We start from the raw sequence: 12612 nt of genomic DNA on the forward strand, positions 1-12612 counted from the left end.
CCCCCCTTTGAGGTCACTCACCTCACTTTTTTTTTTTTTTTTTTTTTTTTTTTTATATCTAAAAGGGCGGGAAAACGCCACCGGCCGACAGGGCTCCGCCCACACCCCCTTTTTTTCACTAGCTTTTCTCTTTGACACGCTTAGAAAGAGTGCACCCTTCCCGGAGACGCTGCAATACCGGGGCGATGCGCGGAGCGGACGGAGCGAGCCCCTGTTCCGACTCCCTGTTGCAAAAATCCGTTTAATATGTTGTCCTCGCATGGAGGACATATCAGATATTAAACTGATAAGAACAGATACTACACTTGATCTTAGCCAAAAGGCCGAGAAGCGATGACCGCATTATCGGACGCCCCCCGCGCGCGGACCCTCCGTGCACCGGCTGGGCCACTCGGTCGCCACACCAAGAACGGCCGAAACTACGGAAGCGGAAAGCCCAGGCCAGAAGCCGCAGAGGAAGCGGGGACGGAAGCGGAAAGCCCAGGCCAAAAGCCGCAGAGGAAGCGGGGACGGAAGCGGAAAGCCCAGGCCAAAAGCCGCAGAGGAAGCGGGGACGGAAGCGGAAAGCCCAGGCCAAAAGCCGCAGAGGAAGCGGGACGGAAGCGGAAAGCCCAGGCCAAAAGGCAACAGAATTGAAACGGCTACAGAAGAAGCAAAGACAAAAGCCTTACCCGCACGCACGCACGCACGCACGCACGCACGCACGCACCTAACCCCAAAGCCAAGCAGGGACGGAAGCCGAAAGCCAAGGCCAAAAGCCGCAGAAGAAGCGGGGACGGAAGAGGAAATCAAAGGAAAAGGCAACAGAATTGAAACGGCTACAGAAGATGCAAAAACAAAACCTGCCTTGCACGCACGCACGCACGCACGCACGCACGCAACCCCAAAGCCAACCTTACCCTGCTTTTGTCACACGTCCATCAGGCTCTGCCCTCCCTCGGGCAAAGCCTCCCAAAAATACCACGTTCCACTCGTCGGCGTTCCCCTCCACGGAAGTCTTTAGTAAAAGGCGAAAGGCTTGTGCGTGCTGAAGGGGAACCAGAGTGCCGATTTGAAACGGCCCAAACGGCCTACCCCCAACCCCTCCGTTGGCCCTGACTCACCCGTCCGCGGCGGCGAACCGCATCCTTATCGGGAAAAAAAGGCGCGGAAACGCCACGGGCCTGCGGAGGGGCTCGGCCCGCCCGCCCGCTTGGCTTCTCTTTTATCGCCGCAATTTCTCCATTTCACGGATCGCTTTTTCTCGATTAAGATCCCTACGTGTTTATCGTATGCGCCTTCCAGCCAGTCGACTCCGTGTTGGTGTGGGCTGACACGGCGATAAAAAACTCATTCCGATTGCCTTCCCATTTTTCACCTCGGCCGCTGACTGTCAGCCAGTTCTCTCTCTCTCTCTCTCTCTCTCTCTCTCTCTCTCTCTCTCTCTCTCTCTCTCTCTCTCACTCACTCACTCACTCACTCACTCACTCACTCACAGCCCCCCCCCCTTTGAGGTCACTCACCTCACTTTTTTTTTTTTTTTTTTTTTTTTTTTTATATCTAAAAGGGCGGGAAAACGCCACCGGCCGACAGGGCTCCGCCCACACCCCCTTTTTTTCACTAGCTTTTCTCTTTGACACGCTTAGAAAGAGTGCACCCTTCCCGGAGACGCTGCAATACCGGGGCGATGCGCGGAGCGGACGGAGCGAGCCCCTGTTCCGACTCCCTGTTGCAAAAATCCGTTTAATATGTTGTCCTCGCATGGAGGACATATCAGATATTAAACTGATAAGAACAGATACTACACTTGATCTTAGCCAAAAGGCCGAGAAGCGATGACCGCATTATCGGACGCCCCCCGCGCGCGGACCCTCCGTGCACCGGCTGGGCCACTCGGTCGCCACACCAAGAACGGCCGAAACTACGGAAGCGGAAAGCCCAGGCCAGAAGCCGCAGAGGAAGCGGGGACGGAAGCGGAAAGCCCAGGCCAAAAGCCGCAGAGGAAGCGGGGACGGAAGCGGAAAGCCCAGGCCAAAAGCCGCAGAGGAAGCGGGGACGGAAGCGGAAAGCCCAGGCCAAAAGCCGCAGAGGAAGCGGGACGGAAGCGGAAAGCCCAGGCCAAAAGGCAACAGAATTGAAACGGCTACAGAAGAAGCAAAGACAAAAGCCTTACCCGCACGCACGCACGCACGCACGCACGCACGCACGCACGCACGCACCTAACCCCAAAGCCAAGCAGGGACGGAAGCCGAAAGCCAAGGCCAAAAGCCGCAGAAGAAGCGGGGACGGAAGAGGAAATCAAAGGAAAAGGCAACAGAATTGAAACGGCTACAGAAGATGCAAAAACAAAACCTGCCTTGCACGCACGCACGCACGCACGCACGCACGCAACCCCAAAGCCAACCTTACCCTGCTTTTGTCACACGTCCATCAGGCTCTGCCCTCCCTCGGGCAAAGCCTCCCAAAAATACCACGTTCCACTCGTCGGCGTTCCCCTCCACGGAAGTCTTTAGTAAAAGGCGAAAGGCTTGTGCGTGCTGAAGGGGAACCAGAGTGCCGATTTGAAACGGCCCAAACGGCCTACCCCCAACCCCTCCGTTGGCCCTGACTCACCCGTCCGCGGCGGCGAACCGCATCCTTATCGGGAAAAAAAGGCGCGGAAACGCCACGGGCCTGCGGAGGGGCTCGGCCCGCCCGCCCGCTTGGCTTCTCTTTTATCGCCGCAATTTCTCCATTTCACGGATCGCTTTTTCTCGATTAAGATCCCTACGTGTTTATCGTATGCGCCTTCCAGCCAGTCGACTCCGTGTTGGTGTGGGCTGACACGGCGATAAAAAACTCATTCCGATTGCCTTCCCATTTTTCACCTCGGCCGCTGACTGTCAGCCAGTTCTCTCTCTCTCTCTCTCTCTCTCTCTCTCTCTCTCTCTCTCTCTCTCTCTCTCTCTCTCACTCACTCACTCACTCACTCACTCACTCACTCACAGCCCCCCCCCCTTTGAGGTCACTCACCTCACTTTTTTTTTTTTTTTTTTTTTTTTTTTTATATCTAAAAGGGCGGGAAAACGCCACCGGCCGACAGGGCTCCGCCCACACCCCCTTTTTTTCACTAGCTTTTCTCTTTGACACGCTTAGAAAGAGTGCACCCTTCCCGGAGACGCTGCAATACCGGGGCGATGCGCGGAGCGGACGGAGCGAGCCCCTGTTCCGACTCCCTGTTGCAAAAATCCGTTTAATATGTTGTCCTCGCATGGAGGACATATCAGATATTAAACTGATAAGAACAGATACTACACTTGATCTTAGCCAAAAGGCCGAGAAGCGATGACCGCATTATCGGACGCCCCCCGCGCGCGGACCCTCCGTGCACCGGCTGGGCCACTCGGTCGCCACACCAAGAACGGCCGAAACTACGGAAGCGGAAAGCCCAGGCCAGAAGCCGCAGAGGAAGCGGGGACGGAAGCGGAAAGCCCAGGCCAAAAGCCGCAGAGGAAGCGGGGACGGAAGCGGAAAGCCCAGGCCAAAAGCCGCAGAGGAAGCGGGGACGGAAGCGGAAAGCCCAGGCCAAAAGCCGCAGAGGAAGCGGGACGGAAGCGGAAAGCCCAGGCCAAAAGGCAACAGAATTGAAACGGCTACAGAAGAAGCAAAGACAAAAGCCTTACCCGCACGCACGCACGCACGCACGCACGCACGCACGCACGCACGCACCTAACCCCAAAGCCAAGCAGGGACGGAAGCCGAAAGCCAAGGCCAAAAGCCGCAGAAGAAGCGGGGACGGAAGAGGAAATCAAAGGAAAAGGCAACAGAATTGAAACGGCTACAGAAGATGCAAAAACAAAACCTGCCTTGCACGCACGCACGCACGCACGCACGCACGCAACCCCAAAGCCAACCTTACCCTGCTTTTGTCACACGTCCATCAGGCTCTGCCCTCCCTCGGGCAAAGCCTCCCAAAAATACCACGTTCCACTCGTCGGCGTTCCCCTCCACGGAAGTCTTTAGTAAAAGGCGAAAGGCTTGTGCGTGCTGAAGGGGAACCAGAGTGCCGATTTGAAACGGCCCAAACGGCCTACCCCCAACCCCTCCGTTGGCCCTGACTCACCCGTCCGCGGCGGCGAACCGCATCCTTATCGGGAAAAAAAGGCGCGGAAACGCCACGGGCCTGCGGAGGGGCTCGGCCCGCCCGCCCGCTTGGCTTCTCTTTTATCGCCGCAATTTCTCCATTTCACGGATCGCTTTTTCTCGATTAAGATCCCTACGTGTTTATCGTATGCGCCTTCCAGCCAGTCGACTCCGTGTTGGTGTGGGCTGACACGGCGATAAAAAACTCATTCCGATTGCCTTCCCATTTTTCACCTCGGCCGCTGACTGTCAGCCAGTTCTCTCTCTCTCTCTCTCTCTCTCTCTCTCTCTCTCTCTCTCTCTCTCTCTCTCTCTCTCACTCACTCACTCACTCACTCACTCACTCACTCACAGCCCCCCCCCCTTTGAGGTCACTCACCTCACTTTTTTTTTTTTTTTTTTTTTTTTTTTATATCTAAAAGGGCGGGAAAACGCCACCGGCCGACAGGGCTCCGCCCACACCCCCTTTTTTTCACTAGCTTTTCTCTTTGACACGCTTAGAAAGAGTGCACCCTTCCCGGAGACGCTGCAATACCGGGGCGATGCGCGGAGCGGACGGAGCGAGCCCCTGTTCCGACTCCCTGTTGCAAAAATCCGTTTAATATGTTGTCCTCGCATGGAGGACATATCAGATATTAAACTGATAAGAACAGATACTACACTTGATCTTAGCCAAAAGGCCGAGAAGCGATGACCGCATTATCGGACGCCCCCCGCGCGCGGACCCTCCGTGCACCGGCTGGGCCACTCGGTCGCCACACCAAGAACGGCCGAAACTACGGAAGCGGAAAGCCCAGGCCAGAAGCCGCAGAGGAAGCGGGGACGGAAGCGGAAAGCCCAGGCCAAAAGCCGCAGAGGAAGCGGGGACGGAAGCGGAAAGCCCAGGCCAAAAGCCGCAGAGGAAGCGGGGACGGAAGCGGAAAGCCCAGGCCAAAAGCCGCAGAGGAAGCGGGACGGAAGCGGAAAGCCCAGGCCAAAAGGCAACAGAATTGAAACGGCTACAGAAGAAGCAAAGACAAAAGCCTTACCCGCACGCACGCACGCACGCACGCACGCACGCACGCACGCACGCACCTAACCCCAAAGCCAAGCAGGGACGGAAGCCGAAAGCCAAGGCCAAAAGCCGCAGAAGAAGCGGGGACGGAAGAGGAAATCAAAGGAAAAGGCAACAGAATTGAAACGGCTACAGAAGATGCAAAAACAAAACCTGCCTTGCACGCACGCACGCACGCACGCACGCACGCAACCCCAAAGCCAACCTTACCCTGCTTTTGTCACACGTCCATCAGGCTCTGCCCTCCCTCGGGCAAAGCCTCCCAAAAATACCACGTTCCACTCGTCGGCGTTCCCCTCCACGGAAGTCTTTAGTAAAAGGCGAAAGGCTTGTGCGTGCTGAAGGGGAACCAGAGTGCCGATTTGAAACGGCCCAAACGGCCTACCCCCAACCCCTCCGTTGGCCCTGACTCACCCGTCCGCGGCGGCGAACCGCATCCTTATCGGGAAAAAAAGGCGCGGAAACGCCACGGGCCTGCGGAGGGGCTCGGCCCGCCCGCCCGCTTGGCTTCTCTTTTATCGCCGCAATTTCTCCATTTCACGTATCGCTTTTTCTCGATTAAGATCCCTACGTGTTTATCGTATGCGCCTTCCAGCCAGTCGACTCCGTGTTGGTGTGGGCTGACACGGCGATAAAAAACTCATTCCGATTGCCTTCCCATTTTTCACCTCGGCCGCTGACTGTCAGCCAGTTCTCTCTCTCTCTCTCTCTCTCTCTCTCTCTCTCTCTCTCTCTCTCTCTCTCTCACTCACTCACTCACTCACTCACTCACTCACTCACAGCCCCCCCCCCTTTGAGGTCACTCACCTCACTTTTTTTTTTTTTTTTTTTTTTTTTTTTTATATCTAAAAGGGCGGGAAAACGCCACCGGCCGACAGGGCTCCGCCCACACCCCCTTTTTTTCACTAGCTTTTCTCTTTGACACGCTTAGAAAGAGTGCACCCTTCCCGGAGACGCTGCAATACCGGGGCGATGCGCGGAGCGGACGGAGCGAGCCCCTGTTCCGACTCCCTGTTGCAAAAATCCGTTTAATATGTTGTCCTCGCATGGAGGACATATCAGATATTAAACTGATAAGAACAGATACTACACTTGATCTTAGCCAAAAGGCCGAGAAGCGATGACCGCATTATCGGACGCCCCCCGCGCGCGGACCCTCCGTGCACCGGCTGGGCCACTCGGTCGCCACACCAAGAACGGCCGAAACTACGGAAGCGGAAAGCCCAGGCCAGAAGCCGCAGAGGAAGCGGGGACGGAAGCGGAAAGCCCAGGCCAAAAGCCGCAGAGGAAGCGGGGACGGAAGCGGAAAGCCCAGGCCAAAAGCCGCAGAGGAAGCGGGGACGGAAGCGGAAAGCCCAGGCCAAAAGCCGCAGAGGAAGCGGGGACGGAAGCGGAAAGCCCAGGCCAAAAGCCGCAGAGGAAGCGGGGACGGAAGCGGAAAGCCCAGGCCAAAAGCCGCAGAGGAAGCGGGGACGGAAGCGGAAAGCCCAGGCCAAAAGCCGCAGAGGAAGCGGGACGGAAGCGGAAAGCCCAGGCCAAAAGGCAACAGAATTGAAACGGCTACAGAAGAAGCAAAGACAAAAGCCTTACCCGCACGCACGCACGCACGCACGCACGCACGCACGCACGCACCTAACCCCAAAGCCAAGCAGGGACGGAAGCCGAAAGCCAAGGCCAAAAGCCGCAGAAGAAGCGGGGACGGAAGAGGAAATCAAAGGAAAAGGCAACAGAATTGAAACGGCTACAGAAGATGCAAAAACAAAACCTGCCTTGCACGCACGCACGCACGCACGCACGCACGCAACCCCAAAGCCAACCTTACCCTGCTTTTGTCACACGTCCATCAGGCTCTGCCCTCCCTCGGGCAAAGCCTCCCAAAAATACCACGTTCCACTCGTCGGCGTTCCCCTCCACGGAAGTCTTTAGTAAAAGGCGAAAGGCTTGTGCGTGCTGAAGGGGAACCAGAGTGCCGATTTGAAACGGCCCAAACGGCCTACCCCCAACCCCTCCGTTGGCCCTGACTCACCCGTCCGCGGCGGCGAACCGCATCCTTATCGGGAAAAAAAGGCGCGGAAACGCCACGGGCCTGCGGAGGGGCTCGGCCCGCCCGCCCGCTTGGCTTCTCTTTTATCGCCGCAATTTCTCCATTTCACGTATCGCTTTTTCTCGATTAAGATCCCTACGTGTTTATCGTATGCGCCTTCCAGCCAGTCGACTCCGTGTTGGTGTGGGCTGACACGGCGATAAAAAACTCATTCCGATTGCCTTCCCATTTTTCACCTCGGCCGCTGACTGTCAGCCAGTTCTCTCTCTCTCTCTCTCTCTCTCTCTCTCTCTCTCTCTCTCTCTCTCTCTCTCTCTCTCTCACTCACTCACTCACTCACTCACTCACTCACTCACAGCCCCCCCCCCTTTGAGGTCACTCACCTCACTTTTTTTTTTTTTTTTTTTTATATCTAAAAGGGCGGGAAAACGCCACCGGCCGACAGGGCTCCGCCCACACCCCCTTTTTTTCACTAGCTTTTCTCTTTGACACGCTTAGAAAGAGTGCACCCTTCCCGGAGACGCTGCAATACCGGGGCGATGCGCGGAGCGGACGGAGCGAGCCCCTGTTCCGACTCCCTGTTGCAAAAATCCGTTTAATATGTTGTCCTCGCATGGAGGACATATCAGATATTAAACTGATAAGAACAGATTTTTTTTTTTTTTTTTTTTTTTTTTTTTCTTCTAAAAAAAAAGAAAAAGAAGTATTGATCAATTCGTAAAAACTTTCAAATAAAAGACAATCCACAAGACAGTCCGATACAAGTACAGAATCCCCACAAGGGGGTACAGGACAAAAGCCGCCGAGGCGGCGCACATAACAATTGCCCCCTAGGGGGTTACAAGTGGAAGTCCAAGTTCGACGGGGTCCATCTAGGCTTCCGCCCCGATGGCTCCGTCTCCCTCTCCTCCCGTCGTCCTCGCCAGTGGAGTCGAGCGACTGGCCCTCTGCCCTCTATCGCGACGGCCCCTGGGAAGGCACCATCCCTTCGCCACTTCTCCCAGGCTGCCCTTCGGCGAGGATTTCCTATCCTCTTGCGAGGATTCCAAATCCTGGTAGTCCGGCCCTCCGTCCGTCCAACCGTTGGTTCCCTCCGGCGGCCTGGCCCGCCTCTGGGTTACCAGCAACGTTGGGTGCCGAAGCACCCAACGTTCTGAAAAGGGGACAAGTCCCCGTCTGGCGTCGGGGCCGAAACCCCCAGGCAAACGACCGCTTCGACCCACCCCCGTCACCGGATCCCTATCAGGCGATCCAGTATCGACGGGGGCGGGCCAATATCTGCTCGATATGAGCAGATACTCACTTGATCTTAGCCAAAAGGCCGAGAAGCGATGACCGCATTATCGGACGCCCCCCGCGCGCGGACCCTCCGTGCACCGGCTGGGCCACTCGGTCGCCACACCAAGAACGGCCGAAACTACGGAAGCGGAAAGCCCAGGCCAGAAGCCGCAGAGGAAGCGGGGACGGAAGCGGAAAGCCCAGGCCAAAAGCCGCAGAGGAAGCGGGGACGGAAGCGGAAAGCCCAGGCCAAAAGCCGCAGAGGAAGCGGGGACGGAAGCGGAAAGCCCAGGCCAAAAGCCGCAGAGGAAGCGGGACGGAAGCGGAAAGCCCAGGCCAAAAGGCAACAGAATTGAAACGGCTACAGAAGAAGCAAAGACAAAAGCCTTACCCGCACGCACGCACGCACGCACGCACGCACGCACGCACCTAACCCCAAAGCCAAGCAGGGACGGAAGCCGAAAGCCAAGGCCAAAAGCCGCAGAAGAAGCGGGGACGGAAGAGGAAATCAAAGGAAAAGGCAACAGAATTGAAACGGCTACAGAAGATGCAAAAACAAAACCTGCCTTGCACGCACGCACGCACGCACGCACGCACGCAACCCCAAAGCCAACCTTACCCTGCTTTTGTCACACGTCCATCAGGCTCTGCCCTCCCTCGGGCAAAGCCTCCCAAAAATACCACGTTCCACTCGTCGGCGTTCCCCTCCACGGAAGTCTTTAGTAAAAGGCGAAAGGCTTGTGCGTGCTGAAGGGGAACCAGAGTGCCGATTTGAAACGGCCCAAACGGCCTACCCCCAACCCCTCCGTTGGCCCTGACTCACCCGTCCGCGGCGGCGAACCGCATCCTTATCGGGAAAAAAAGGCGCGGAAACGCCACGGGCCTGCGGAGGGGCTCGGCCCGCCCGCCCGCTTGGCTTCTCTTTTATCGCCGCAATTTCTCCATTTCACGGATCGCTTTTTCTCGATTAAGATCCCTACGTGTTTATCGTATGCGCCTTCCAGCCAGTCGACTCCGTGTTGGTGTGGGCTGACACGGCGATAAAAAACTCATTCCGATTGCCTTCCCATTTTTCACCTCGGCCGCTGACTGTCAGCCAGTTCTCTCTCTCTCTCTCTCTCTCTCTCTCTCTCTCTCTCTCTCTCTCTCTCTCTCTCTCTCTCTCACTCACTCACTCACTCACTCACTCACTCACTCACAGCCCCCCCCCCTTTGAGGTCACTCACCTCACTTTTTTTTTTTTTTTTTTTTATATCTAAAAGGGCGGGAAAACGCCACCGGCCGACAGGGCTCCGCCCACACCCCCTTTTTTTCACTAGCTTTTCTCTTTGACACGCTTAGAAAGAGTGCACCCTTCCCGGAGACGCTGCAATACCGGGGCGATGCGCGGAGCGGACGGAGCGAGCCCCTGTTCCGACTCCCTGTTGCAAAAATCCGTTTAATATGTTGTCCTCGCATGGAGGACATATCAGATATTAAACTGATAAGAACAGATTTTTTTTTTTTTTTTTTTTTTTTTTTTTCTTCTAAAAAAAAAGAAAAAGAAGTATTGATCAATTCGTAAAAACTTTCAAATAAAAGACAATCCACAAGACAGTCCGATACAAGTACAGAATCCCCACAAGGGGGTACAGGACAAAAGCCGCCGAGGCGGCGCACATAACAATTGCCCCCTAGGGGGTTACAAGTGGAAGTCCAAGTTCGACGGGGTCCATCTAGGCTTCCGCCCCGATGGCTCCGTCTCCCTCTCCTCCCGTCGTCCTCGCCAGTGGAGTCGAGCGACTGGCCCTCTGCCCTCTATCGCGACGGCCCCTGGGAAGGCACCATCCCTTCGCCACTTCTCCCAGGCTGCCCTTCGGCGAGGATTTCCTATCCTCTTGCGAGGATTCCAAATCCTGGTAGTCCGGCCCTCCGTCCGTCCAACCGTTGGTTCCCTCCGGCGGCCTGGCCCGCCTCTGGGTTACCAGCAACGTTGGGTGCCGAAGCACCCAACGTTCTGAAAAGGGGACAAGTCCCCGTCTGGCGTCGGGGCCGAAACCCCCAGGCAAACGACCGCTTCGACCCACCCCCGTCACCGGATCCCTATCAGGCGATCCAGTATCGACGGGGGCGGGCCAATATCTGCTCGATATGAGCAGATACTCACTTGATCTTAGCCAAAAGGCCGAGAAGCGATGACCGCATTATCGGACGCCCCCCGCGCGCGGACCCTCCGTGCACCGGCTGGGCCACTCGGTCGCCACACCAAGAACGGCCGAAACTACGGAAGCGGAAAGCCCAGGCCAGAAGCCGCAGAGGAAGCGGGGACGGAAGCGGAAAGCCCAGGCCAAAAGCCGCAGAGGAAGCGGGGACGGAAGCGGAAAGCCCAGGCCAAAAGCCGCAGAGGAAGCGGGGACGGAAGCGGAAAGCCCAGGCCAAAAGCCGCAGAGGAAGCGGGACGGAAGCGGAAAGCCCAGGCCAAAAGGCAACAGAATTGAAACGGCTACAGAAGAAGCAAAGACAAAAGCCTTACCCGCACGCACGCACGCACGCACGCACGCACGCACGCACCTAACCCCAAAGCCAAGCAGGGACGGAAGCCGAAAGCCAAGGCCAAAAGCCGCAGAAGAAGCGGGGACGGAAGAGGAAATCAAAGGAAAAGGCAACAGAATTGAAACGGCTACAGAAGATGCAAAAACAAAACCTGCCTTGCACGCACGCACGCACGCACGCACGCACGCAACCCCAAAGCCAACCTTACCCTGCTTTTGTCACACGTCCATCAGGCTCTGCCCTCCCTCGGGCAAAGCCTCCCAAAAATACCACGTTCCACTCGTCGGCGTTCCCCTCCACGGAAGTCTTTAGTAAAAGGCGAAAGGCTTGTGCGTGCTGAAGGGGAACCAGAGTGCCGATTTGAAACGGCCCAAACGGCCTACCCCCAACCCCTCCGTTGGCCCTGACTCACCCGTCCGCGGCGGCGAACCGCATCCTTATCGGGAAAAAAAGGCGCGGAAACGCCACGGGCCTGCGGAGGGGCTCGGCCCGCCCGCCCGCTTGGCTTCTCTTTTATCGCCGCAATTTCTCCATTTCACGGATCGCTTTTTCTCGATTAAGATCCCTACGTGTTTATCGTATGCGCCTTCCAGCCAGTCGACTCCGTGTTGGTGTGGGCTGACACGGCGATAAAAAACTCATTCCGATTGCCTTCCCATTTTTCACCTCGGCCGCTGACTGTCAGCCAGTTCTCTCTCTCTCTCTCTCTCTCTCTCTCTCTCTCTCTCTCTCTCTCTCTCTCTCTCTCTCTCTCACTCACTCACTCACTCACTCACTCACTCACAGCCCCCCCCCCTTTGAGGTCACTCACCTCACTTTTTTTTTTTTTTTTTTTTTTTTTTATATCTAAAAGGGCGGGAAAACGCCACCGGCCGACAGGGCTCCGCCCACACCCCCTTTTTTTCACTAGCTTTTCTCTTTGACACGCTTAGAAAGAGTGCACCCTTCCCGGAGACGCTGCAATACCGGGGCGATGCGCGGAGCGGACGGAGCGAGCCCCTGTTCCGACTCCCTGTTGCAAAAATCCGTTTAATATGTTGTCCTCGCATGGAGGACATATCAGATATTAAACTGATAAGAACAGATACTACACTTGATCTTAGCCAAAAGGCCGAGAAGCGATGACCGCATTATCGGACGCCCCCCGCGCGCGGACCCTCCGTGCACCGGCTGGGCCACTCGGTCGCCACACCAAGAACGGCCGAAACTACGGAAGCGGAAAGCCCAGGCCAGAAGCCGCAGAGGAAGCGGGGACGGAAGCGGAAAGCCCAGGCCAAAAGCCGCAGAGGAAGCGGGGACGGAAGCGGAAAGCCCAGGCCAAAAGCCGCAGAGGAAGCGGGGACGGAAGCGGAAAGCCCAGGCCAAAAGCCGCAGAGGAAGCGGGACGGAAGCGGAAAGCCCAGGCCAAAAGGCAACAGAATTGAAACGGCTACAGAAGAAGCAAAGACAAAAGCCTTACCCGCACGCACGCACGCACGCACGCACGCACGCACGCACGCACGCACCTAACCCCAAAGCCAAGCAGGGACGGAAGCCGAAAGCCAAGGCCAAAAGCCGCAGAAGAAGCGGGGACGGAAGAGGAAATCAAAGGAAAAGGCAACAG

The 12612-nt window shown here is 56.7% G+C and overlaps 13 non-coding genes and 2 pseudogenes across 13 annotated transcripts; all 15 read right to left on the minus strand.

Annotated features, from left to right (window-relative positions):
- Positions 1–144: 144 nt before the first annotated feature.
- On the minus strand, positions 145–335 carry LOC134013200 (U2 spliceosomal RNA). Its single transcript, XR_009928719.1, has one exon. It is a non-coding gene; the product is annotated as a U2 spliceosomal RNA (small nuclear RNA).
- Positions 336–929: 594 nt separating this feature from the next.
- Positions 930–1047, minus strand: LOC134013381 (U5 spliceosomal RNA). Its single transcript, XR_009928871.1, has one exon. It is a non-coding gene; the product is annotated as a U5 spliceosomal RNA (small nuclear RNA).
- A 578-nt stretch (positions 1048–1625) lies between these two features.
- LOC134013202 (U2 spliceosomal RNA) lies at positions 1626–1816 on the minus strand. Its single transcript, XR_009928721.1, has one exon. It is a non-coding gene; the product is annotated as a U2 spliceosomal RNA (small nuclear RNA).
- Positions 1817–2418: 602 nt separating this feature from the next.
- LOC134013383 (U5 spliceosomal RNA) lies at positions 2419–2536 on the minus strand. The gene has a single exon (XR_009928873.1). It is a non-coding gene; the product is annotated as a U5 spliceosomal RNA (small nuclear RNA).
- A 578-nt stretch (positions 2537–3114) lies between these two features.
- Positions 3115–3305, minus strand: LOC134013203 (U2 spliceosomal RNA). The gene has a single exon (XR_009928722.1). It is a non-coding gene; the product is annotated as a U2 spliceosomal RNA (small nuclear RNA).
- Positions 3306–3907: 602 nt separating this feature from the next.
- Positions 3908–4025, minus strand: LOC134013384 (U5 spliceosomal RNA). The gene has a single exon (XR_009928874.1). It is a non-coding gene; the product is annotated as a U5 spliceosomal RNA (small nuclear RNA).
- A 577-nt stretch (positions 4026–4602) lies between these two features.
- On the minus strand, positions 4603–4793 carry LOC134013204 (U2 spliceosomal RNA). Its single transcript, XR_009928723.1, has one exon. It is a non-coding gene; the product is annotated as a U2 spliceosomal RNA (small nuclear RNA).
- A 602-nt stretch (positions 4794–5395) lies between these two features.
- Positions 5396–5513, minus strand: LOC134013385 (U5 spliceosomal RNA). Its single transcript, XR_009928875.1, has one exon. It is a non-coding gene; the product is annotated as a U5 spliceosomal RNA (small nuclear RNA).
- Positions 5514–6086: 573 nt separating this feature from the next.
- On the minus strand, positions 6087–6277 carry LOC134013205 (U2 spliceosomal RNA). The gene has a single exon (XR_009928724.1). It is a non-coding gene; the product is annotated as a U2 spliceosomal RNA (small nuclear RNA).
- Positions 6278–7007: 730 nt separating this feature from the next.
- On the minus strand, positions 7008–7125 carry LOC134013386 (U5 spliceosomal RNA). Its single transcript, XR_009928876.1, has one exon. It is a non-coding gene; the product is annotated as a U5 spliceosomal RNA (small nuclear RNA).
- A 572-nt stretch (positions 7126–7697) lies between these two features.
- On the minus strand, positions 7698–7904 carry LOC134013258 (U2 spliceosomal RNA; annotated as a pseudogene).
- A 1222-nt stretch (positions 7905–9126) lies between these two features.
- On the minus strand, positions 9127–9244 carry LOC134013387 (U5 spliceosomal RNA). The gene has a single exon (XR_009928877.1). It is a non-coding gene; the product is annotated as a U5 spliceosomal RNA (small nuclear RNA).
- Positions 9245–9818: 574 nt separating this feature from the next.
- On the minus strand, positions 9819–10025 carry LOC134013259 (U2 spliceosomal RNA; annotated as a pseudogene).
- A 1222-nt stretch (positions 10026–11247) lies between these two features.
- LOC134013389 (U5 spliceosomal RNA) lies at positions 11248–11365 on the minus strand. The gene has a single exon (XR_009928879.1). It is a non-coding gene; the product is annotated as a U5 spliceosomal RNA (small nuclear RNA).
- Positions 11366–11941: 576 nt separating this feature from the next.
- LOC134013206 (U2 spliceosomal RNA) lies at positions 11942–12132 on the minus strand. Its single transcript, XR_009928725.1, has one exon. It is a non-coding gene; the product is annotated as a U2 spliceosomal RNA (small nuclear RNA).
- Between the last annotated feature and the right edge of the window lie 480 nt (positions 12133–12612).

The sequence above is a fragment of the Osmerus eperlanus genome, chromosome 26, assembly GCF_963692335.1.
Source record: "Osmerus eperlanus chromosome 26, fOsmEpe2.1, whole genome shotgun sequence".
Lineage (NCBI taxonomy): Eukaryota > Metazoa > Chordata > Actinopteri > Osmeriformes > Osmeridae > Osmerus > Osmerus eperlanus.